This window comes from Chiloscyllium plagiosum, unplaced genomic scaffold (assembly GCF_037043375.1).
Source record: "Chiloscyllium plagiosum isolate Xiang-an unplaced genomic scaffold, Cpla_swu_hap1 HiC_scaffold_34, whole genome shotgun sequence".
NCBI classification, from domain to species: Eukaryota; Metazoa; Chordata; class Chondrichthyes; order Orectolobiformes; family Hemiscylliidae; genus Chiloscyllium; species Chiloscyllium plagiosum.
In genome coordinates, this window is record NW_028270172.1 from 38516887 (window position 1) to 38543842 (window position 26956).

General features: G+C 42.9%; 1 protein-coding gene across 4 annotated transcripts in view; it reads left to right on the forward strand.

Annotated features, from left to right (window-relative positions):
• Positions 1 to 26956, forward strand: part of mboat1 (membrane bound O-acyltransferase domain containing 1) — a 130644-nt gene that overhangs the window by 423 nt on the left and 103265 nt on the right. The gene's annotated exons all lie outside the window — the stretch shown is intronic.

A 26956-nucleotide genomic window follows, 5' to 3' on the forward strand; every position in this document is an offset into this window, starting at 1 on the left:
CTGTTTAGAAGGTGTTAAGCTACGACCTTGACTCCCAGCGATCTGTATGCCAAGGCACTCCCCTCAATGCTGTTAGCGAGGGAATTTCAAGACTTTGATCCAAGAAGATGATGGAAGGGGTGATACTTTTCCAAGTCAGGGTACTTGAAGTTGTTGGTGTTCCCATATGCCAGTGCTTTTATCCTTTTAGTTGGTAAAGCTTGGGGGTTTGAGAGCTGTTGCCACAGATGATTGGCGATTTGCTGCAAAACAGGTTGGAGAACACGGGTTTTTAACTGGGCCTGCAGTCTCCTCAGGGTTCCCAGACTCATTTGCCTGTGACTCCATCTCGATTGCACAAACAAATTAAACACAGTCTCCACATTTTGCAATCCACACAGTTTTACCTTTTCATCCCTGACTTATTGATCAATGCCACTATAGTAAAAGTTTGGTATCTATCCTCTCACAATGAGGAACCAGGCACCAAAATTTGGTGCCAAATGTTCACAGAGATTAATTGGTCATGTGGCTGAGAAGATGGGCATTCTTCTCAATTCTTTCAAAAAAGGAAATGTTGTACAGTTATCAACAATTGGTGTTGGGTCTCAGCGGCCTTCTGTCAGTTTCAGTGACACTTTATCAATCTCACTGACATAGAGTCATAGAGATGTATGGCACGGAAACAGACCTTTTGGTCCAACTCATCCATGCCAACCAGATATTCTAAACAAATCGAGTCCCATTTGCCAGCATTTGGCCTGTATCCCTTTAAACCTTTCCTATTCATCCAGATGCCTTTTAAATGCTGTAATTGTACCAGCCTCCACCACTTCCTCTGGCAGCTCATTCCGTACACGCACAACTGTCTGTGTGAAAAGGTTGTCCCTTAGGTCCCTTTTATATCTTTCTCCTTTCATCCTAAACCAATGCTTGTCTATTTACTTTATCCATGCCCCTCATGATTTTATAAACCCCTACAAGGTCCTCCCTCAGCCTCTGACGTTCCAAGGAAAACAGCCTCAGCCTCTCCCTGTAGCTCCAATCCTCCAGCCGTGGCAACATCTTTGTAAATCTTCTCTGATGCCTTTCAAGTTTCACAACATCCTTCCGATAGGAGGAAGACCAGAATTGCATGCAATATTCCAAAAGTGGCCAAACTAATGTCCTGTAAAGCTGCAACATGACTTCCCAAATCGTATACTCAATGCTCTGACCATGAAAGGAAAGCATACAAACGCTTCCTTCACTATCCTATCTACTTACAACTCCACTTTCAAGGAACAATGAACCTGTACTCCAAGGTCTGTTTGTTCAGCAACATTTCCCATGACCTTACCATTAAGTGTATAAGTACTGATCTAATTTCCAAAATGCAATACCTTACATTTATTGAAATTCATATGCCTCACCTCAGGCCATTGGCCCATCTGATCAAGATCCCATTGTACTCTGCGGTAACATTCTTCGCTATCCACTACACCTCCAAACTTACTAACTGTACTTTCTATGTTTACATCCAAATCATTTATTTAAATGACGAAAAGCAGTGGACACTGTATCGATCCTTGAATTGAATTGAATTTATTGTCATGTGTACAGAGGCACAGAGAACATCTTTGTCTTGTGAGCAATACAGGCAGATCACATAGTTAAGTAGCATAGATAGTAAATAAAAGGTAAACAGCAGCAAAAACAAAAACACAGGTACAGGTGAATGTTAAGAGTTTGCTGGCAGCTTTCCTTGACAGCGGGCCTGGTAGATGAATTCTGTATATAGGAGGTTGGCCTTTGTGATTGTCCGGGCTTTGTTCACCACTCTCTGTAACCGTCTCCGATCTTGAATCGTATGACAACTGTACGGTTGCCGTACCAGGTAGTGGTACATTCAGACAGAATGTTCTCGATGGTGCATCTGTAAAAATTGGCAAGGGTATTCGCCATCATGCCAAATATCCTTAGCTGCTTGAGGAAGAAGAGACGTTGTTGGGCCTTTGTAACCAGTGCGTCCACCTGAAGTGTCCAAGAAAGCTTGTTGTGGATGACCATTCCTAGGAGCTTGACACTCTCCAGTCATTCCATCTCTGTGCTGTTAATACGTAGGGGTCATGAGTAACATCCTGCCGAAAGTCAATAATGGTTTTGCTGGCATTGAGAGCTAGGTGGTTCTCAGTACACCATTTTCCCAGATCTTCCACCTCCCGTCTGTAATCTGTTTCGTGGCCATCTGAGATTCGACCTACTATGGTGGTGTCATCAGCGAATGTATAAATGGCATTAGTCTGGTATTTGGCAACACAGTCATGGGTATACAGTGAGTACAGGAAGGGCATGAGTACGCACCCCTGGGGGCCTCCAGTGTTGAGTGTTAGTGACGATGAAATATTGTCCCCAATCTTCACTGATTGTGGCCTGTGGGTCAGGAAACTGAGTGGGGCTTAGTCCGGGATGACTAAATTTAGTAATCAGTCTCGAAGGGAAATAGTGTTGAAGGTTCAACTATAGTCAATGATAGGAATCTTACGTAGCTGTTCTTGGTGTCAAGATGTTCTAGGGAGGAGTGAAGGGCAAGTGATATGGCATCTGATGTGGATCTGTTGGTCCAATAGGCAAATTGGAGTGGTCAAGAGTAGTGGGGAGGCTGGAGTTCATTAATGCCATGACCAGCTTTTCAAAGCACTTCATGACCACTGAAGTTAGAGCCACTGGGTGGTAGTCATTGAGACATGCTGAATGAGCCTTCTGAGGCACAGGGATGATGTTGGCTGTCTTGAAGCAGGCAAGTACAGTGGCTGTCTTGAAACAGGCAAGTACAGGGAGAGATTGAAAATGTCCGAGAAGACCTCTGCCAGTCGATCTGCGCATGCTCTGAGTGCACGGCCTGGTACTCCATCTGGTCCCATCGCTTTCCGTGGATTCACACAAAGAAAAACTGATCTTCCCTCTGATGCAGTGACTGTTGGGATAGGTTCGTTAGGACTTGTCGGAATAAGTATTACCTCTCTGCTGAAATTCTGTTCAAAGCGAGCATAGAAGGCATTGAGACAATCTGGGAGGGATATGTCATCATCTGCTATCTTGCACTGTCTCTTTTTAGAACCTGTGATGTCATTCAGTCCTTGCCATAGTTCCCGGGTGTCTGTCTGGGTCTCTAGTTTGGATCGGTATTGGTTATTTGCTGTCTTAATGGCTCTGCGAAGGCCATACTTGGACTCCTTATATTTGAGTGGGTCTCCTGATCTGAAGGCCTCACGCCTGTTAGCAGGTTCTGTATGTCCTGATTCATCCAAGTTTCCTGTTGGGGAACACCTGGATTGACTTCCTCAGTATGCAATGCTCCACACACTTGCTGATAAAATCTGTGATGATAGTGGCATTTTCGTCCAAGGTACCTGTGGACTCTTTGAACCTGGCCCAGTCAGTTGATTCCATGCAGCACCAGAGTTGATCCTCTGTCTCCTCCAACCAGTACTGGACCTGTATCAGCGAGGGGTTCTCCTGCTTGAGCGTTTGCCTGTAAGCTGGGAGAAGAAGCACTGCATTGTGGTCGGAGTTCCTCAAATGAGGGCGAGGCATTGAAGTCGCCAGTCACAATAAACAGGGCCTTTGATGGTGAGGAGTTCAAGGTGTGGGGAGCAGTGGCTGCCCAGGGTTGCAGTGTCCATGCACCACAAGTCGTTGATTAAAAAGCAAACCCCTCCACCCTTTGTCTTACCCAAGGACGCTGTGCAGGCCATATGATAGATAGAAAAACCATCAGCCTGGAGTGCGCAGTCGGAAACGGATGGGTTAAGCCAGATTTCTATGAAACAGAGTGCGCAGCAGTCCACGCTGGAAGCTGAGCCACAATCTGAGTTCATCCATCTTGTTCTCCAGAGATTGTATGTTTGCTAGAAGTAAACTAGGAAGGGGCGTCTTGAAATCGCATAGTCTCAGTCTTACTAGGAGGCCAGCACGCTTACCCCGCTTCCTCACAGGTTTCTTACATTTGAGTGGTCCAGTAGTCTGGTAGAGAGGATTCTGACTGCTTTGAGTTAAGTGATTCCACCTAGGACCCAGTGGAGCAGGTAGGTTGCAGTTGTGTGCAGGTAAGTTGTGGCACACCACTGGTCACAAGCCTCCAATCTGCAAAGCAACCTTCCACCATCACCCTCTATTTTCTACCTTGAAGTCAGTTCTGTATCCAAATGGCTAGTTGTCCCTGTATTCCATGAGATCTAACCTTGCTAATTGGTCTACTGTGAGGAACCTTGTCGAATGCCTTACTGATATAGATCATGTCCATCACTCTGCCCTCATCAATCCTGTTCGTTTCTTCTTCAAAAACTCAATCAAGTTCGTGAGACGTGATTTCCCACACACAGAGCCATGTTGACTATCCCTAATCTGTCCGTGAGATTCAAGACATTACTTTGCTGAATCCCCAACTATAAACATCCTGGAAGTTACCACAGACTAGATACTGAACTGGACCAGTCATATAAATATTTTGGCTCCAACACCAGGTCACATGCTAGGAATTCTGCAGGTAGTTACTTCATGTTCTGACTCCCCAAAGCCAGTTCACATCTCCATGACATAAGTAGGAAATGTGATTGAATATCATCCCTTTGTGTGGATGAATGGAGTTCTAGCAGCATTGAAGAGATTAAATGCAATCCAGGACACAGCTTGCTGGACTGGCACCTTATGCACTATGTTAAACGTTCACACAGCCCACCATAAGAATGCTGCCGCTCAGGAAACGCCAGACACCATTCTAAGCCTATGTGACATGGCAAGGCTGGATATAGAAGCCCACAGTGGAGGAGCTTGCGTCTGAACTCCTAAAGCCTGCATCACTACAGTGCAACTATTATGTCCAGACTGAGCGTGAGAGTATGATGCAATAGAAATCTAACTGAGAATCTGTCAAATCCTTAGCACACTCCTTTATAGTGTGAGACCTGGCCACACTATGTTGGCAAAAAGCTGAATACTTTCTGCCTTTGCTACCTTTGGTGTATCCTTGATCTTTTGGCAGGACAAGGTCACTGATTGCAGAGGTTCTAGAGCAGCATAAACAGATTGCTAAGCCAATGACATCTGTTCTGGCTCAGCCACCTTTACCAATGACCATAAAAACCAGGAGCAGTAGTAGGCCATCTGGCCCTTTTGAGCCTACTCCGCCACTCAATAACATCATGGCTGATCTTTTTGTGCCCTCAGCTCCACTTACCTGCCCTATCACCATAATCCTTAATTCCATTACTGTTCAAAAAATTATCTTTCTTAGGTTTAAAAACATTAAAATGAGGAAGCCTCGACTACTTCACTGTGCAGGGAATGCCACAGATTGACAACTCTCTGGGTGAAAAATTTCCTTCTTGATTTACTCCTAAATCTGCTCCCCTGATTTTGAGGCTATGCCCTCTTGTACTAGTTTTACCCACCAGTGGAAACAACCTCCCTACTTTTATCTTATTCCTTCATAATTTTACATGTTTCCACAAGACCCCCACTCATTCTTCTAAATTCCAAAGACTGTAATTCCAGTCTAATCAGTCTCTCCTCATAAACCAACCCTCTGAACTCTGGAATTAACCTGGTGAACCTCCTCTGCACCCCCCACCCCCCACCTCGTGCCAGCACATCCTTTCTCAATAAGGAAACCAAATCTGCATGTAGTACTCCAGGTGTGGCCTCACCAGCACCCTGTACAGCTGAAACATAATCTCCTTGCTTTTAAACTCAATCCCTTTAGCAATGAAGGTCAAAATTCCATTTGCCACCTTAATTACCTGTTGTACCTGCATACCAACATCTGTGATTCATGAACAAGGACACCCAGGTGTCTCTGCGCAGCAGCGTGCTGCAATCTTTTGCTGTTCACATAAAAGTCCTTTTTACTGTAATTCCTGCTAAAATGGATGACTTCACATTTATCAACACTGTCCTCCACCTGGCAAGACCTTTGTTCATTCAATTAAACTATCTATACACACCTCTAAACTTTCAAAATCGTCTGCACATTTTGTTCTACTATTCATCTTCGTGTCGTCCGCAAACTTTAACACACTACACATGGTCCGCAACTCCAAATTAACCATATAAATTGTAAACAGTTGTGGTCCCAATATGATCCCTGAGACACACCACTAGTCACTGACCGCCTCAGGAATCGTTTATCCCATAGTCTTTGCTTCTCGCTGGTTTACCAATCCTCTGTCCATTCTAATACATTGCCTATAAGGCCATGTACCTTTTATAGAGTCAAAGTCATAGAGATGTACAGCATGGAAACAGACCCTTCGGTCCAACCCGCATGCCGACCAGATATTCCAACCCAATCTAGTCCCACCTGCCAGCACCCGGCCCATATCTCTCCAAACCCTTCCTATTCATATACCCATCCAAATGCCTCTTAAATGTTGCAATTGTACCAGTCTCCACCACTTCCTCTGGCAGCTCATTCCATACACATACCACCCGCTGCGTGAAAAAGTTGCCCCTTAGGTCTCTTTTATATCTTTCCCCTCTCACCCTAAACCTATGCCTTCTAGTTCTGGACTCCCCCAATCCAGGGAAAAGACTTTGTCTATTTATCCTATCCATGCCCCTCATAATTTTGTAAACCTCTATAAGGTCACTGCTCAGCCTCCGCGCTCCACGGAAAACAGCCCCAGCCTGTTCAGCCTCTCCCTATAGCACAAACCCTCCAACCCCAGCTTTTGCAGCAAAAATCTTTTGTGTGGCACCTTATTGAATGCCTTCTGGAAATCCAGATGTACCACCTCTCCTATGTAAATGATTTAAATGTGAACATAGGCATTGTAGTTAGTACATTTGCACACAACACCAAGATTAGAGATGTAGTGGACAGTGAAGAAGGTTACCTCAGAGTACAAAGGGATCTTGATCAGACGAGCTAATGGGCTGAGGAGTGGCAGATGGAGTTTAATTGAGAAATGCGAGGTGATGCAAATCAGAGTAGGACTTATACACTTAATGGTAAGGTCCGAGAGAGTGTTGCTGAGCAAAGAGACCTTGGAGTGCAGGTTCATAATTCCTTGAAAGTAGAGCTGCAGGTAGATAGGATAGTGAAGAAGGCATTTGGTGTGCTTTCCTTTATTGTTCAGAGCATTGAGTATAGGATTTGTGGGGTCATGTTGTGGCTATACAGGACATTGGTTAGATCGCTTTTGGAATATTGCGTGTAATTCTGGTCTCCTTCCTAACAGAAGAATGTTACGAAAGATGAAAGGGTTCAGAAAAGATTTCTAAGGATGTTGCCAAGGTTGGAGGATTTGAGCTATAGGGCGAGCTCGGAATGGGCTGGGGCTGCTTTCCTGGGGTGTTGGAAGCTGCAGGGTGACTGTATCGAGGCTTATCAAATCATGAGGGGCATGGATAGGATAAATCGACAAGATCTTTTCCCTGGGGTGGGGAAGTCCAGAACTAGAGGGAGCAGGTTTAGGGTGAGAGGGCAAAGATATAAAAGACACCGAAGGGGCAACTTTTTCATACAGAGGGTGGTACGTGTATGGAATGAGCTGCCAGAGGAAGTGGTGGAGGCTAGTACTGTTGCAACATTTAAATTCATCTGGATAGGTGTATGAATTGGAAGGATTTAGAGGAATATGGGCCAAGTGCTGGCAAATGGGACTAGATTAGATTGGGATATCAGGTTGGCACAGACGAGTTGGACTAAAGGGTCTGTTCCTGTGCTGTACATCTCTATGACTCTGTGACTGTACTGGGTCCCCATTGTCCACCATGCTTGTATTGTCTTTATAGAATTGCAGTAAATACGTTAAGCATGACCTGCCTTTCATGAACCCATCCTGTGTCTGCCCAATGGGACAATTTCTGTCGAGATGCCTTGCTATTTAGATTCTGAGTCTTATGATCTTATAGTCCACAACCACCTGATGAAGGAGCAGTGCTGCAAAAGCTAGTGTTTCCAAATAAACCTGTTGGACTATAACCTGGTCATAGAGATGTACAGCATGGAAACAATCTAGTCCCATCTGACAGCACCTGGCCCATGTCCCTCCAAAACCCTCCTATTCATATACCCATCCAGATGCCTTTTAATGTTGCAATTGATCAGCCTCCACCTGTTCCTGTGGCAGCTCATTCCATACATGTACCACCCTCACCCTAAACCTATACCCTCTCGTTCTGGACTCCCCAACCCCAGGGAAAAGACTTTGTCTACTTATCCTATCCATGCCCCTCATGATTTTATAAACCTCTATAAGGTCACCCCCTCAGCCTCTGGCGCTCCAGGGAAAACAGCCCCAGCCTATTCAACCTCTCCCTATCGCCCAAATCCTCCAACCCTGGCAACATCCTTGTAAATCTTTTCTGAACCCTTTCAGGTTTCACAACATCTTTCCGATGGGAAGGAGACCAGAATTGCATGCAATATTCCAACAGTGGCCTAACCAATGTACTGTACAGCTGCAACATGACCTCCCAACTCCTGTACTCAATACTCTGACCAATAAAGGAAAGCATACCAAATGCCTTCTTCACTATCCTATCTAACTTTGACTCCACTTTCGAGGAGCTATGAACCTGCACTCCAAGGTCTCTTTGTTCAGCAACACTCCCTAGGACCTTACCATTAAGTGTTTTAGTCCTGCTAAGATTTGCTTTCCCAAAATGCAGCACCTCGTATTTATCTAAACTAAACTCCACCTGCCACTTCTCAGCCCACTGGCCGATCTGATCGAGATCCCGTTGTAATCTGAGGTAACCTTCTTTGCTGTCCACTACACCTCCAATTTTGGTGTCATCTGCAAACTCACTAACTTGTTGTATGATTTTTAACTTTGTCCACCCCAGTCCAACACTGACTTTTCCGCATCATTGCTATTTAGAATCATAGAGATGTACAACACGGAAACAGACCCTTTGGTCCAACTTGTCCATGCTGAGCAGATATCCTAAATTATTCTAGTCCTATTTGCTAGCACTTGGCCCATATCCGTTTGAACTCTTCCTGTTTATATACCCATCCAGATGTCTTTAAAATGTTGTAATTGTACCAGGCTCCACCACATCCTCTGGCAGCTCATTCCGCACACGCACCACCTTCTGCGTGAAAAATCTGCCACATCGGACCCTTTCAAATCTTTCTCCTCTCACCCGAAACCTATGCCGTCTAGTTCTGGAATCACCCACTGCAGAGAAAAGAGCTTGTCTATTTATCCTATTAGTGCCCCTCATGATTATATAAACCTCTATAAGGTCACCCCTCAGCCTCCAATACTCCAGGCAAAACAGCCCCAGTTTATTTAGCCTCCCCCCTATTAGCTTGTAATTCCCCAACTTTTGTCTACCTCCTTTTGTGAACAGTGATGTCACATTTGTTGTTTTCTAATCTGCTGGAATTGCCCCAGAGTTCAGCGAATTTTGGCAAATTACCACAGGTGCATTTGCTATTTCTCCCACTATCTCTTTTAGTACCCTGGGATGCATACCATAACGGCCAGGAGACTTGTCTACCTTTAGCTCCATTAGCTTGCCCAACACTACCTCTTTTATGATAATGATTGTTTCTAGGTCCTCACCTACTTTTGTCTCCTTGTCATCAATTCCTGGCATGTTATTCATGTCCTCTACTGTGAAGACTGACACAAAATACCTTTTATATTTCTCGGCTATTTCCTCATTTTCCATTATTAAATCCTCCTTCTTATCCTCTAAAGGACCAATGTTTACTTTAGCCATTCTTTTTCGTTTTATATATTTGTAGAAGCATTTGCTGGATGTCTTCACATTCTGAGCTAATTTACTCTCATAATCTATCTTTGTAGCTTTTTTATGGCTTTCTGTTGACTTTTAAAGCTTTCCTAATCTTCTAATTTTCCACTTGTCTTTGCCACTTTGTATGCTTTATCTTTCAGTTTGATAGTCTTATGTATATCCTTCGACGTCCATGACTGATCACGCCTTTTCCTAAAGTCCTTCCTTTTCACTGACATATACTTTTGCTGAGCACTTTGAAAACTTGCTTTGAAAATTCTGCAATATTCATCAACTGACCCACCATAAAGTCTTTGCTTGCAATCTACTCCTCTCTCATCCCCCTTTGTTTAAGCACAGGACCCTAGTATTCGACTTGTTCTTTTCACTTTCTACCTATATTCTAAATTCAACCATAGTGTGAGCACTCCTTCCAAGAGGATCCCTAACTATGAGATCATTAATTATTCCTCATTACACAGGACCAGATCCAGAATAGCTTGCTCCCTCATCGATTCCATTACATACTGTTCAAGAACACTGTCGGGGATATATTCAATGAATTCCTCAAGGCTGCCTTGACCAACCTGGTTTGACCAATCAACATGTAGATTAAAATTCCACATGATAATTGCTGTATCATTTTTACAGGCATTAGTTGTTTCCTTGTTTATTATCTGTCCCAATGTGATATTATTTGGTAGTCTAAAGACTATGCCTTTCAGTGACTTTTTCTCCTTAGAATTTCTAATTTCCACTCAAATGGATTCAACCTTATGATCCATAGAACCTACATCATCTCTCGCTACCACCCTGATGTCATCCTTAAGTATCAGAGCTCCACTACATCCCTTATCTTCCTGTCTGTCCTTCCATTATTCTGATATGTTTTGATATTTAATTCCCAACTATGACAAACCTGCAACCATGTCTCCGTAATGGCTACTAAATCATTCTCATTTGCGGTGATTTGTGTTATTAATTCATCTACCTTGTTTCGAATGCTGCGAGCATTCACGTAAAGTGCCTTTATGCTAGTTTTTATACCTTCATTTTGAATTCTAACATCTCCATTAATAATATCTCCTGAGTTTTCCTTCCTTTATAGTCTTTGATGTAGTTAAACACTCCTGCACACATCTTAACCTGCTGCTTTCTTTTCTGTTTAACGTTATACTTCCTGTCATTTTCCTCTTCCTTTCCCCCCAGGTTACTAGTTTGAAGTCCTCGTGACCATCCTATTTATCCTTTTTGCTAGAACTCTGGTTCTAGATCGGTTCAGGTGGAGACCATCCCAATGGTACAGATCCCTCCTGTTCCAAAACTGATGCCAACGCTCCATGAAATGGAATCCCTCTTTCCCACATCCTCCTTTAGTGACATGTTTACTTCCCTAATTTTCTTATTCCTTCGCCAATTTGCACATGGATCAGGTAGTAATCCAGAGATTATAACCCTTGAGGACATGTTCCTTAATTTCATCCCTAGTGCTTGATGACTTCTAAAGAGGTCCTCCTTCCGAGCCTTGCCTATGTTGTTTGTTCCAACGTGGACCACAACAACGGAATCCTTACCCTCCTGCTCCAATATCCTTTCCTACAGGTCAAAGATGCCCCTCACCCTGGCACCGGGCAGGCAACACGCTATGCAGGACTCTTGATCCTGCTCACAAAGAATGCTATGTACAAATATACAGACAACAAGCAAAACTAATGTCATTTACATACCTTGCAAGAACTATAACAAATACTACATTTGATAAACAGGCAGAAAGCTAGCCACCAGGATACATGAACATCAACTAGCCACAAACCGACATAATCCACCCTCACTAGTATCCTAACATATGGATGAGGAAGGATACCACTTCGACTGGGACAACACATGCATCCCAGGACAAGCCAAACAGAGAGACTAACAAGAATTCCTAGAAGCATGGCATTTCAACTAGAATTCTATAATCAAACACATTGATTTGGATCTCATTTACCACCCCCTGAGAAAAAGAACAGGAAATGATGTCACCACAGGAAATGACATCACCAACCCTAGGCAACCCAAACATATAAATAGAAAGTGGGCTACACCACCAGTGCTTCATTCAGAGGCCCACTGAAGATATTGCCTAGCATGGTGACGAAACGTCTGGAAACGAACCTTCCAGCTCAACGAGCAAACCTACATCCAGAACCTCAAACTGAGCTACAAATCTTCTCAAAACTCACTCACAAGGAATGTTATCAATCCTTCTAAATGTAGAGTCCCCTAGTTAGTTTTATACTCACTCTGTGATGCTGCTGTGCCCTCTGACTACTCCTTGCAGACTAGGGAGAGCTGTATACTGAAGACCCATTGGAGATCCATAACTTTGCTATCAGGACTCTTGATATCAAGAGTACCAAGATATGAAAATGACAAGCAATGACACTAATAGCTGGGAGAATGATGATGTCATGACCTCTGAAGTCTGACTGCTTGGAACGGCACTAATGAGCAGAAATGAATATCTTGTCTGGCTGAGAAGAAGGCCTTGAGAAAACATAGGTCAGCGCATCATACATCTTCTCATCCTACTGTCTTTCTCCAAAGCACATATGACACAAGGTTCCCATGTCAGAATGGGGTTCCTGAGCCATACTTGGCAATGTTTAACACACAGTTAATCATCACAGTTCAAACCATAATTTTATATGATGGAAGGCTGCCACAGGAGCTATATTTTATTACTTATTAAGGAATAGATATTAGCCAGTACATGGATTAAATCCCCTAATTGTTTTGAAATAGTGAAATGGGATATTTTGTGTCCACCTTAAAGAACAAAAAAGATACATTGGTTTAAAGTCCAATCTGAAAATTCAATCTCTAGCAGTGCACCACTCACTCAGTGGTGCTCCAGCGCTTCACTCTTTATTTTGATGCTCTACAGAGGAAGGTCCTTTGGGCTAGCATAATAATAAAGAATAGGAGCAAGCCAAAAATGTAAACTTGATCAATCCATGGGAGAGATGTCACAACAGATGTTTTATTTACATTGGAACAGGTAGGATTGGAACCACCTGAGGGTTGGACTGTACACTATTAATGTTTATTTCTTAAGAGTTGAAACCAGAACTGAAAGAACTGCCTCGACGTTAGAAGAAATACAACTGCCTTTTCTCTGAGATAAGGATTATTGTGTTGTCACAGTGCCCTCAAGCATTGAAAAGAAAGAAGCAAAAGTGCTCTTTTGTATAGAGCACAACTAATAAAGAACTTAATTTATTTTGTCTTCAGGTATTTCAAAGGCAAAATAGTCATTGGGGCATTGTAGACTGGAGTTGTGTCCCAACACAGATGACTCAGTAGGAATTGTCCAGTTAACTGAAGATTTCAATGGTAAATGCCCCTACTTCTGAAAAAGCCAATTAAAGTTAAAGTTAAAGAATAATCCAAGAAAGGTCAAAGGATTAAAATTCTACTGTAACTCTGGGGTAATAATTAAATTGAACCCCCGGCTCAGTAGTGAACACTCTTCATGCTCCCACCCTATCATAACGACACTCCCTAAGTGACCCTGCCCTTACCACCTGGCCTGACCCAACATCTGGTTTTTCTTTCTCCACTTACCTGAGGCATTCGTCCACTTACCTGTCCCTCTCACCCACCTGCATTGCACCAGGATGGAACTTGCCAGGAATCCCGATTCAACAAGTCATCTAAATCTGAGTGGGTAATTTTTAATCTCGTGGAGTTTCTGGGGCAAGTTTCCAGTATCCTTTATATCTTGTGTGGTGCTCAGGGTCAGGATCCTTGGTGCTAGCCAGTTTATATTCTTGTGCTATACCAGCGAAGCAACAAAGCTTGAATCTGTATTGTGTTATCAAATTTTACTCTTTTCATTTCTGATTGGACAGCTTTACACAATTGCTGATGCTTCAATGTGCAGAAGTAAAATAAGTTTGCCTCTTCTTAACTGTTGAAACATTATTTTGGATCCAAAAGTTTTCTTGAGCAAAACTGGAATGAGTGCAGCTCAGTTATCAAATTATACTTTCACTGTAGACCATTTATGGATAATGCATTAGAAACTTGATCTCTGTTACATCTACATCATGTCTGTAAACTCTAGTTGCAGAGTGAGATGTTGAGAAGAAGGTGTTACCAAAAGATGGAACATTGGCTCTGCTTTCTCTCGACAGATGCTGCTCCAGCAATGTGTATTTTTGGTTCAGATTTCTATTGTCCACACTTATTGCTTTTATTGAGATGTTGAGAATGGTGTTTTCATGTTTTAATCTGATTGCCCTTTTGGTTAATAAAAAGGGTGCGGTTTCTACATTTGTTCTCAGACCCAACTAAAATAAGGTTGTGAGTAATAGTTTGTTTTCTTCTCCACCCTCTTCCACTTAGACAGATCAAAGCAATAAATCCATTTAAGAATTAGGTTCATGGAAATTTTTGCTTTTAAAATTTTTAGGTCTTGCCTCAGATACTACAAAAATAATCACTGAGAATTGCAAGTGATTATTGGCCTTTTTCATAAAAAAGTGCCAAACTAGTGCAGAGGGAGAAGGGATTAACCACAACATTTTGTATTTTCCTGTTGCTGTTTTCCTTTCTAACAGTCACTTAAATTTTAAAGGCAACAATAATTCCATCAAAAATGGGAAAAGATATTGGTTAACCAGTCAGTTATGTACTAACTGGAATGGTCATGGGATATACTGTACTTCAGACTTCCTTTGGTATGTGAAATCTGCCACTTTCCACTGATTAAAATGTGAGTCCTGGGACTGATGCATGTAAGTGGTGAAAGAGCTGAAGACTGAGCAGCAATGATATCTTGCAATCCTGGGCCTGGACATTACCTCGTCCTGCATGCTCAAAGCACTGACAGATACAGATTTGCTGATGGCAGCATCCTCTGCTATCTAGGATTTTTTCTTAATCCTATGAAGATGTACGATTCCCATGCAGCTTACTTGATATTGTATGAGCCCTGGAACCAAACTTGGAATGATATTAATCAGTCATTTGGATACCAATTGTTTAAATGTGATATGGCTCAAATTTTGTTTTCACAAAGCAAAAGCCAATCCAATCTGAACTGGTGAGGGATATAGCATGAAAAAATGGACGCATTCAGTTGTGTGAAGTTTTGTAGTTTCTTTTAAAAACTAACTTGCCTGTGATGGTAAAGAAAAACATACTTGTGTTTGAACTTCCTATTGGCTGCCATTTTGGCTTCAGTAATATTCACAATCTCATGTTCTGAGTGGACAAGTGGGGCAAGATTATTCCTTTCCTGGAGAAAGTGACGACTGCAGATGCTGGAGATCAGAGTCGAAAAGTGTGGCACTGGAAAAGCACAGCAGGTCAAGCAGCATCCAAGGCGCACGAGAATTGACATTTTGGGCATAAACCCTTCATCAGGAATGTTTGGAGTGGCGGGGGGGGGGGGGGGGGGGGTGAATGGGGGGATGGGGAAGAGGGAAAGGAGGCTGAGAGATAAATAGGAGAATGGGCTGGGGACAGGTAGCTGGGAAGGTGACAGGTAGATGTAGGTGGGGGTGATAGTGATAGGTCAGAGGGGAGAGTAGAGCAGGTAGGTGGGAAGGAAGATGGACAGGTAGGACAGTTCAAGAGGGCAGTACAGAGTTGGAGGGATGGATCTGGGATGAGGTGGGGGAGGGGAGATGAGGAAACTGGTGAAATCAACATAGATACCATGTGGTTGAAGATGAGGCATTCTTCCTCCAGTCATGGAGTGGCTTGGATTTGGTGATGGAGGAGGCCCAGTTATTGCTTGTCCTTGGGGGAGTGGGAGGGGGAATTTGAAGTGGTCAGCCCTGTGGAACAGTGCCTTCAACCACACGGCATCAATGTCAACTTCATCAGTTTCCTAAAATCTTCCCACCTCCTCGCCTCCTCCCAGATCCAACCCTCCAACCTGGCACCGTCCTCTTGAACTGTCTTACCTGTCCACTTATCTGCTCCAATCTATCATCATCACCCCACACCTGCATTCACCAATCACATTCCCAGCTATCTTCTCCCCCTACCCTTCTATTTATCTCTCAGCCCCCTCCCCCACCCTCATTCCTGATGAAGGACTTATGCCTGAAACATCGATTCTGCACCTTGGATGCTGCTTGATCTGCTGTGCTTTTAGAGTGCCACATTTTTCAACATTAAGACTGTCTCTGTTGGTTAGTTTAATAGAACCATTGAAATTAGGAGCAGGAGTAGTCCAATTTGGCCTTTTGAGTCTGCTCCACAATTCAATATGATAATGGCTGATCCTCTATCTCAATGCCATATTCCTGCTTTCACTGCATACTTCTTGACGCATTTGAAATCTAAAATTAATTCAAACTGTTTCTTGAAAATATTCAGTGACTCGGCCTCCACAGCCTTCTGTGGTAGAGTATTCCACAGCTTCACTACTCTGAGTGAAGATGCATTCCCTTATCTCAGTTCAATGTGGGTTACCTTGTATCCCACAAATATATGAACAAGGAACAAGAGTAGGTCGCTCACCCTTCAAACCTGCTCCACCATTCAGTATGATCCTGGCTGATCTGACTTCAGCCTTTACATTCCTGCATATCCCAGTTAGTTTTCATTTCCATGGTAACAATCAATCTACCTCTGACTTAGAAACATTCAAACACTGTGCCTTTTGAGGAAAGACACATTACTCCAGATGTGGTATCACCAATGCCCTGTATAATTGAAGAATAGCCTCTCTACTCTTGCATTCAATTTTCCTTGCAATAAAACAACATTTTATCAGCTTGCCTGATTACTTGCTTTACCTGCATACCGACCCTTCTACAATTCATGCATTAGGACACCCAGATCTCTCTGCATCTCAAACTCTGCATCTCAAACTCTGCACACTTTCACCATTTAGATTTTTTATTTTCTTCTTTCTGCAGAATGGACAATTTCATACTTAGACGCATTGTACTGTGTTTTCGAGATCATTGTCCACTCACTGAACTTTGTAAGCTCCTTATATCCTGTTGGAGGAGAAAGTGAGGTCTGCAGATGCTGGAGATCAAAGTTGAAACTTTATTGCTGGAACAGCACAGCAGGTCAGGCAGCATCCAGGGAACAGGAGATTCGACGTTTCGGGCACAGGCCCTTCTTCAGGAAGGGCACAGGCCCTTCTTATATCCTGTTGAAAACTTACTCTCCTATGTTTCCTTGTGTCATCAGCACTTTTAGCTACTGCACCTTCAGTCCCTTCATCCAAATCATCTCTAAGTTGTGAAGAGTTGAGGCTCCAATACTGACACTTGTGGCACATCACCTGTAACATCCTGCCACCCTGGAAAAGACTGATTTATTCTTACTCTCTGCTTCCTGTTAGCCAGTCAGATTTCTATCTATGCCAATATGTTACCCCTACAGTTCTATTTTCTGCAATAATCTTTGATATACACTTTATCAAATACCCCCTGGAAGTCCACACACAACACGTCTACTGTTTCTCTTTATCTACAGCACAAGTTACTTCAAAGAACTCCATTAAATTATTTAAACATGATTTCCCTTTGACAAAACCATGATGGCTCTGTCTGATTAGTTTGAATTTTTCCAAGTATCCTGTTATAACGAATTTAAGAATAACTTCTAATGTTTTCCCTTTGAGTGATATTAAACTAACTGGCCTGTTTCCTGCTTCACGCTCCTCCCGTTTTGAATAAAGGAATTACACTAACTATTTTCCAATGTAAAATAACCTCTCCTGAATCTGATGACGAAAGAAAGTTAAAACCATTGGGCCAACTATCTCACTAACTACTACTTTTAAGACCCGAAGACGAAATCTATTAGGGGCAGGGAATTGTCATAGAGATGTACCGCATGGAAACAGACCCTTCGGTCCAACCCATCCATGCCGACCAGATATCCAAACCCAATCTAGTCCCACCTGCCAGCACCCAGCCCATATCCCTCCAAACCCTTCCTATTCATATACCCATCCAAATGCCTCTTAAATGTTGCAATTGTACCAGCCTCCACCACATCCTCTGGCAGCTCATTCCATACACGTACTACCCTCAGTGAGAAAAAGTTGCCCCGTAGGCAACTATATCTTTCCCCTCTCACCCTAAACCTGTGCCGTCTCGTTCTGGATTCCCCCACCCCAGGGAAAATACTTTACCTATTTATCCTATCCATGCTCCTCATAATTTTGTAAACCTCTATAAGGTCATCCCTCAAGCCTCCGACGCTCCAGGGTAAATGTCCCCAGCCTGTTCAGCCTCTCCCTATAGCTCAAATCCTGCAACCCTGGCAAACATCCTTGTAAATCTTTTCTGAACCCTTTCAAGTTTCACATCTTTCCGATAGGAAGGAGACCAGAATTGCATGCAGTATTCCAATAGTGGCCTAACCAATGTCCTGTACAGCCGCAACATGACCTCCCAACTCCTGTACTCAATACTCTGACCAATAAAGGAAAGCATACCAAACGCTGCCTTCACTATCCTATCTACCTGCAACTCCAGCACCGATCCTTGTAGCTCTCCACTGGTCACAGCCAAATCAGAGTTATGGCCAGTCTGAAAAACAACCCTCCACCACCACCCTCTGTCTTCTACCTTTTGAGCCAGTTCTGTATCTAAATGGCTAGTTCTCCCTGTATTGCATGAGATCTAACCTTGCTAATCAGTCTCCCATGGGGAACCTTGTCGAATGCTTTACTGTTCATAGTTCCAATTGAATTTGTCTCTCTCCTTCAGTTCCTATTTACAAATATTTTTGGGATGTTACTTGTAACCTCTCCAATGAAGAATGATACAAAATATTTGATAAATTCATTTGCCAACTCTTCATTCTCCATTATTAATTCTCCAGATTCATTTTCTAAAGGACACTTTATTAACACTTTATTAACTCTTTCTTTTTATAAATTGCTAGAAAAACTTTCCCTTTTTATATATTCATGGCTAACTTTCCCTTGTACTCTAATTTTTCCCTCAATATTAATTTTTTTAGTAATTCTGTGTTTTATATTCTGTCCAGTCTTCTGACCTGCCACCAATTGTGATTTTACTTTGAGTTTCTTGCCACCTTTGACATTTTTAGTTAACTATGGATGGTGGATCCATCCTTTGGAACATTTCTCATTTGTTAGAATATATCCTGCATTTTCTGGCATATCTCCTCAAATGTTTGCTACCATGTCTTTGTTGTCCTATACCTTAACCTAACTTACAGTTCACCTTTGTTGGCTATGCTTCCATGCCATCATTTTTGCCTCTGTTTAAATCCAAAACGATAGTCCTGGACACACATTTTTCTCTCTCAAACTGCATGTAAAATTCAATTGTATTATGGTTGCTCCTACCCAGAGGTGCTTTCATGAGAAGGTGAATAATTAATCTTATTTCATTGATCAAAACCAGGTCTAGTATAGCTTGCTTTCTGTCAGTGCCCTAACATGCTAATTTAAGAAATTCCCTCAAAATTATTTAATGACTACTTTTTCCACATATGATCTTTCCAGTTTATATGTACGTTAAAGTCCCCCATGATAATTAGTGTACCCTGCTGACAAATTCTTATTATTTCTTTTTTGATACCTTGTCCTACCATACTGTTACTGTTAAGAGGCGTGTACACAATTCCGACAATTCCCTTTTGCCTTTATCGCCCCTCATCTCTACCCGACTGTTTCTCTACCCTGGTTTCCTGAATTTAGATCTTGCCTCTATTATGCTAATATCTCTCCTTCACCTTTTTTTTTCTGTCCTGCCTAAATGTCACATATCCTACAAATTTAGGTGCCAGTCCAGATATTCCTGCAGCCAAATCAGAGTTATGGCCATTACGTTGGACTTATTTATCTCCATTTGTACAACTGTTCATCTGTTTTATTTCAAATGCTGATAACATTTGAATGGAGTGCCCTAAGTTTTGTCCCTTTTATTATTTTTATGACCTCCATTTTTTCCGTCAGTTTGCTATTAGGTCTGCATTCTCTGTCACTTCCTGTCATGGTCTATTCATCATTTCCCACATTAATTCCTTCCTCTGTTGTACTTTTCTCACTCTTTCATTCACCACAACTTCCCAAATTTAGGTCCTTGACCCCACTATTTAAAACTCACTCGACAGCCCTAGTTAGGTGATTTACAAGAACACCAGAACCAGTAAGGTACAAGTGTAGACTGTCCCAATGGTACAGATCCCACTTTCCCCAGTATTGGTGCCTCACAAATTGGAAGATTTTTCTCCCACACCAGTCCTTAAATCATGCATTCATCTAATCTTATTTATCATATGCCAATTTGCACATGACTCTGTTAATAATTCAGATATTATTACCTTTGAAGTTATGTTGCTTAACTTAGAGCCTTGTTCCTCATCCTGCCTGTGCAGAGCCTCTTTTTCCTTGATGCCTGCATGGACCAGATAGCTGGCTCCTTCCTCTCCTACTGTGGGTTCTTCTCCAACTGTAGCAGGTATCCCTGGACTCTGAGACTGGCAGACAGTACAGACATCTGGACTTGTACTCTTTGCTGCAGAGAACAGAGTCAATCCCCACTCATGATACTGTCCCTTACTACCACTACATTCCTTTGGTGCTCTCAATTTGAATGTCTTTCTGTACCATAGTGTCATGGGATTTAGCCGATCCATCTCATAGCCCCTTCTCTCAATGTGTTGAAGGGCTTTTGTCCGAAACGTCAATTTTCCTGCTCATATGCTGCCTGACCTGCTGTGCTTTTCCAGCACCACACTCCCGACTCTAACCTCCAGCATCTGCAGTCCTCACTTTCACCTTCTCTCAACCAAATAAGCTGAGAGAAGCTCCCACTTGCCGGGCATTGGGTAGATGCCGACACTCCTGCAATCCTGGTTGGAATTTCCTTACCTGTCTCAGTTGCAGCCACACCTTCCTGACCACTGACTATATCAGAACAGCTTAAAAAGTGTGAATGCCTCTGCAAAAGTGCTCCAGTTAACCCACTCCTTCACAATGCATGACAGTGTCGATAGTTCAGCCTCCAGCGAGTGAGCCCTGAACTGAAGCTGCTGGAACTTCACATAGGTAAAAGCAGATATGTTTACCCTTGATCAATATATCCTTAAGCTCTCTCAATCTGGAGCTTTGGCACACCACCCGTAATGCTATTCTTAATGAATTTAAATTAACTCTTATATTATTCACTTGCTTATATTCCTTGTTATATTTTGTATTAACTTGACTACCAATTTCTATATTATGTTCAAACTTGAGAATATAATAGTCTTAAAACAATTGACAGGTATTCAGTTAGAGTCGTAGAGATGTACAGCCTGGAAACAGACCTTTCGGTCCAATCTGCCCATGCAGACCAGATATTTCAACCCAATCTAGTCCCACCTGCCAGCACCCGGCCCATATCCCTCCAAACTCATCCTATTCATATACCCATCCAAATGCCTCTTAAATGTTGCAATTGTACCAGCCTCCACCACAGCCTGTAGCAGCTCATTCCATACACGTACCGCCCTCTGTGGAAAAAGTTGCCCCGTAGGTCACTTTTATATCTTTCCCCTCTCACCCTAAACCTATGCCCTCTAGTTCTGGACTCCCCCACCCCAGAGAAAAGACTTTGCCTATTTACCCTATGTGCTGCTCATAATTTTGTAAACTTCTAGAAGGTCATCCCTCAGCCTCCGATGCTCCAGGGAAAACAGCCCCAGCCTGTTCAGTTTCTTTCATGGGGGTCCTTGTCAAACACCTTACTGAAGTCCATATCGATGACATCTACCGCTCTGCCCTCATCAATGCTTTTTGTTACTTCTTCAAAAAACTCAATCAAGTTTGAGAGACATGATTTCCCACACACAAAGCCAAGTTGACTATCCCTAATCAGTCCTTGCCTTTCCAAATACATGTACATCCTGTCCCTCAGGATTTCCTCCAACAATCTGCCCACCACTGGCGTCAGGCTCACTGGTCTATAGTTCCCTGGCTTGGCCTTTCATAAACAGTGGTACCACGTTAGCCAACCTTCAGTCTTCCAGCACCTCACCTTTGACTATCGATGATACAAATATCTCAGCAAGAGGCCCAGCAATCACTTCTTTAGCTTCCCACAAAGTTCTAGGGTACCCCTGATCAAGTCCTGGGAATTTATCCACCTTTATGCGTTTCAAGACATCCAGCACTTCCTCCTCTGTAATGTGGACATTTTGCAAGGTGTCACCATCTATTTCCCTACAGTCTATATCTTCCGTATCCTTTTCCACAGTAAATACTGATGCACAATACTTGTTTAGTATCTCCCCATTTTCTGTGGCTCCGCACTTAACACATTCCTCTCCATCTAAACCCTTAATACTGTGGCAGTCCCAGCCTATGTTTGGAAAGTTAAAATCCCCTGCCATAACCACTCTATTATTCTTACAGATAGCTGAGATCTCCTGACAAGTTTGATTCTCAATTTCCCTCTGACCATTGGGGGTCTATAATACAATCCCAATAAGGTGATCATCCCTTTCTTATTTCTCAGTTCCACCCAAATAACTTCCCTGGATGTATTTCTAGGAATATCCTCCCTCAGCATAGCTGTAATGCTATCCCTTATCAAAAATGTGACTCCCCCTCCTCTCTTGCCTCCCTTTCTATCCTTCCTGTAGCATTTGTATCCTGGAACATTAAGCTGGCAATCCTGCCCATCCCTGAGCCATGTTTCTGTAATTGCTGTGATATCCCAGCCCCATGTTCCTAACCATGCCCTGAGTTCATCTGCCTTCCCTGTTAGGCCCCTTGCATTGAAATAAATGTAGTTTAATTTATTAGTCCTACCTTGTCCCTGCCTGCCCTGACTGTTTGACTTGCTTCTGTTCTCAGCTGTACCAGTCTCAGATTGACCTCTTTCTTCACTATCTCCCTAGGTCCCATGCCCCCCCACCTTACTAGTTTAAATCCTCCCGAGCAGCTCGAGCAATTTCCCTGCCAGTATATTAGTCCCCTTCCAATTTAGGTGCAATCCGTCCTTCTTGTACAGGTCACTTCTACCCCAAAAGAAATTGCAATGGTCCAAAAATCCTTCTCTAATACACAAGCTTCTCAGCCATGCATTCATCTGCTCTATCCTCCTATTCCTGCCCTCACTACCTCGTACCACCGTGAGTAATCCAGATATTAGTACTCTCGAGGACCTCCTTTTTAAATTCCTGCCTAACTCTCTGTATTGTTCCTTCAGAATCTCAACCTTTTCCCTTCCCTGGAACCAGGGAAGCAAACCACCATTCTGATTTTTCGCTGCTGGCCACAGAAATGTCTGTCTGTACCTCGAACTAGAGAATCCCCTAACACAATTGATCTCTTAGAAGCTGATGTACCCCTCATTAGAGCCAGTCTCAAAACCAGAAACTTGGCTATTTGTGCTACGTTCCCCTGAGAATCCATCACCCCCTACATTTTCCAAAACAGCATACCTGTTTGAAATGGGTATACCCACAAAAGACTCCTGCACTAACTGCCTACCTCTCTTGCCTTTCCTGGAGTTAACCCATCTATGTGACTATATCTGAGACTTTCCCTCTTTCGTATAACTGCCATCCATCACATACTGTTGCTGTTGCAAATTCCTTCTTGCTTCTAACTGTCTGTCCAATTGATCCATTTGATCTAATAAGATTCGCAACTGACAGCATTTATGGCAGACATAATCTGCAGTAATCCTTAAACTCTCTTTGAACTCCCACATCTGACAAGACCACATATCACTCTACTAAAGGCCGTTTATGCTCCTTCACAATCTACAGACCTAGAAAATAACACCGTCTTATTCCTCTACAAACACTGCCCCAGGTTAAATTAATAGTTATGGCTTATATTTTAAGTTTAATCAAGAGGCATATCTCAAAAAACATATAATCAAGAAAGAACCCACTCTAATCACTACTGCAGACTTTCTGTAGGACACATAAAATAACAACTCACTTATCTGATTCTGTGCTGTGAACTTCGCCCAACAGTTCCTCCAAGATCAGGTGTGAATTTTACTGTTAATTTTCCCAGATGCACTCCGTTGACCAGCGATACATGAATTCAAACAGCAAAGACATGTCAATTTCTTTCTCTGTCTCTCTCCCCTGCACTGACCTCACCATGTGCTTCCTTTGTCTGTTCTTCTCTCTTTTAAAACTGCTGTTGTTTTGACTTTTTTTTCCCAAAGTTCCAAAACAATGCAACAGCATATAAAACATTAATTGCTGGTCCTGGAATTCGAGGAAATCACCTCCAGCACCTAAAATACCTCAAAAAAGCAGCAGCTGTTAACAGCCAGAAATTTTCCCTGTCCTCCATCTTGGATTACAAACTAGCATCTGTGTCAGGTCTCATGTTTAGTTTGAACTTCCTGCCTTTAAAGCCTTCCTTTTGTGATACCAGACAGTGAATTTACAGACTTTCTTCCAAGAAGAACTCACTGCATACCACTGTTCACAGTCTGCCACATTGCAAGGCTGACTGCAGGCCCCTCTTTCTGAGAATGTCTTCCCTGGTTCTAAATTCCCCAAACGGGGAAGATATCCTCTGTGCATCCTGACTGTCCAGCCCTGTTAGAATTTTATATTTTTCAATCAGATCACCTCTCACCTTTCTAAACTATTGTGAACATAGGTTGGTTCAACTGGGCCTGTCTTTGTTGGACTCTCCTGCTATCCCAGGTATTAGCGTCTAAACCTCTGCTGCACTCCCACTATAGAAAGTATATAATTACTTGGGTAGAGACACTAAACTGCATGTCATACTCAAGTGTGATCTCACCAAGGCTTTGTTTAAGTTCAGTAAGGCATCCCTACTTCTGAACTCAAGTCCTCTTGAATTGAAGGCCTTTATGCCATTTGTTTTCCTAATTGCTTACTGCACCTGCCTGTCTGCTTTGAGTGGTGTACAAGGACACCCACCTCCACATTTCCCAATATTTCACCATTTAAATAATTATTTCTGTTCTTTTCATACCAAAATGTATTTCTTCACATTTAACCATGTTATCCAACATCTACCGTATGTTTGTCCACTTGCTTAACTTGTCTAAATTACCTTGAAGTCTCCTTGCATTTGCCTCATAACCCATCCCGCCCACTTTTGTGTTGTCACCGAACTTGGCGATGTTGCATTTTGTTCCCTCATTTATTTATATTGTGAATGGCTGGGGGCCCAAGCACTGATTATTTGATTAATTACAGTGTGGAAACAGGCCCTTCGGCCCAACAAGTCCACACCGACCCGCCGTAACCCACCCATACCCCTACATTTAGCCCTTACCTAACACTATGGGCAATTTAGCATGGCCAATTCACCTGACCTGCACATCTTTGGACTGTAGGAGGAAACCGGAGCACCCGGAGGAAACCCACGCAGACACTGGGAGAACGTGCAAACTCCACACAGTCAGTCGCCTGAGGCGGGAATTGAACCCGGGTCTCATGCGCTGTGAGGCAGCAGTGCTAACCACTGTGCCACCGTGCCGCCCACAAGTAACAGTAACTCATTAGTCACCACCTGCCATAATGATAAAGACCCATTAATTCCCACTCTGTTTCCTGTCTGTCATCTAATTCCTAATCATGCCAATTTTTCACTACTTATCCCATGTCTGATAACCTTCCCTACTAATCTCTTTTGAGGGACCTTATCAAAATCTTTCTGAAAATCCAATGTCCATTGGGCCTCTCTCATCTATTCTGCTGGTTGACATTCTTCACAAAAAAAAGCTCCAGTAGATTTGTTAAACATGATTTGCCTTTTGTAAACCTATTCTGGCTTTGTCCAATCCCAGTAATGCTTTCTAAGTACGGCACAGTGGCACAGTGGTTAGCACTGCTGCCTCACAGCGCCAGAGAACCGGGTTCAATTCCCGCCTCAGGCGACTGACTGTGTGGAGTTTGCACATTCTCCCCGTGTCTGCGTGGGTTTCCTCCGGGTGCTCCGGTTTCCTCCCACAGTCCAAAGATGTGCAGGTCAGGTGAATTGGCCATGCTAAATTGCCCATAGTGTTAGGTTGTAGGGGTATGGGTGGGTTGCGCTTCGGCGGGTCGGTGTGGACTTGTTGGGCCGAAGGGCCTGTTTCCACACTGCAAGTAATCTAATCTAATCTAAGTGTTCTGTTATCATGCCTTTTATAATAGTCTTGAGCATTTACTCTATTACTGATGTCAGGCTAATTGATCTGAAATTCTTTGTTTTTACTCATCCTCTCTTTTTAAATAATGGTGTTACATCTGCCACCTTCCAATCTGTAGGAGCTCGTCCAAAGTTGACAGGACTTTGGAAGATTCCCACCAATTTATCTAGTATTTCCAGGGCCACTACTCTGAAACCTGGATTATCAGGCTCTGGTGATTTGTCAGCCTTTAATCCCATTAATTTCCCCAGCGCCATTTTTCTATGCTAATACCAATTTTCTTCATTTCTGCTCTCACTAGGCTGTTGGTTCTCTAGCATTTCTCAGAAGTTATTTAGATTAGATTAGATTAGATTAGATTACTTACAGTGTGGAAACAGGCCCTTCGGCCCAACAAGTCCACACCAACCCGCCGAAGCGCAACCCACCCATACCCCTACATTTACCCCTTACCTAACACCACGAGCAATTTAGCATGGCCAATTCACCTGACCTGCACATCTTTGGACTGTGGGAGGAAACCGGAGCACCCGGAGGAAACCCACGCAGACACGGGGAGAATGTGCAAACTCCACACAGTCAATCGCCTGAGGCTGGAACTGAACCCGGGTCTCTAGCGCTGTGAGGCAGCAGTGCTAACCACTGTGCCACCGTGCCGCCCACTCATCCTCTCTTTTTAAATAATGGTGTTACATCTGCCACCTTCCAATTTGTGCCCTGTTTTGTGAAGACTGAGTCAAAGATGTGTTCCATTCTTCTTTTTATTGGTTCTCCTTTTTCAGTTTCCTTGCTTTGTAACTGTAAGGGACCTAATTTGTCTCGACTTATCTATTTCTCTTCAAATATTTATAGAAATGTTTATGGTCAGTTTTTATGTTCACTGTAATTTTATTCTCTTATTGTGCTCTATTTTCCCTGGTTATCAAACGTCTTGTTCTCTTTTTGTTCTCAATCCTTAGTATTGCTGCTTTTTCTGGCAATTTTATATGTCCCCTTTGGATCTAATATCTCAAATTTCTTTTATAATCAATAGTTGAACCACCTTTCCTGTTTTAATTTTGCAGGAGACAGGAATAAATAATTGTTGTAGTTCATGCACAGCTGCCAATCCA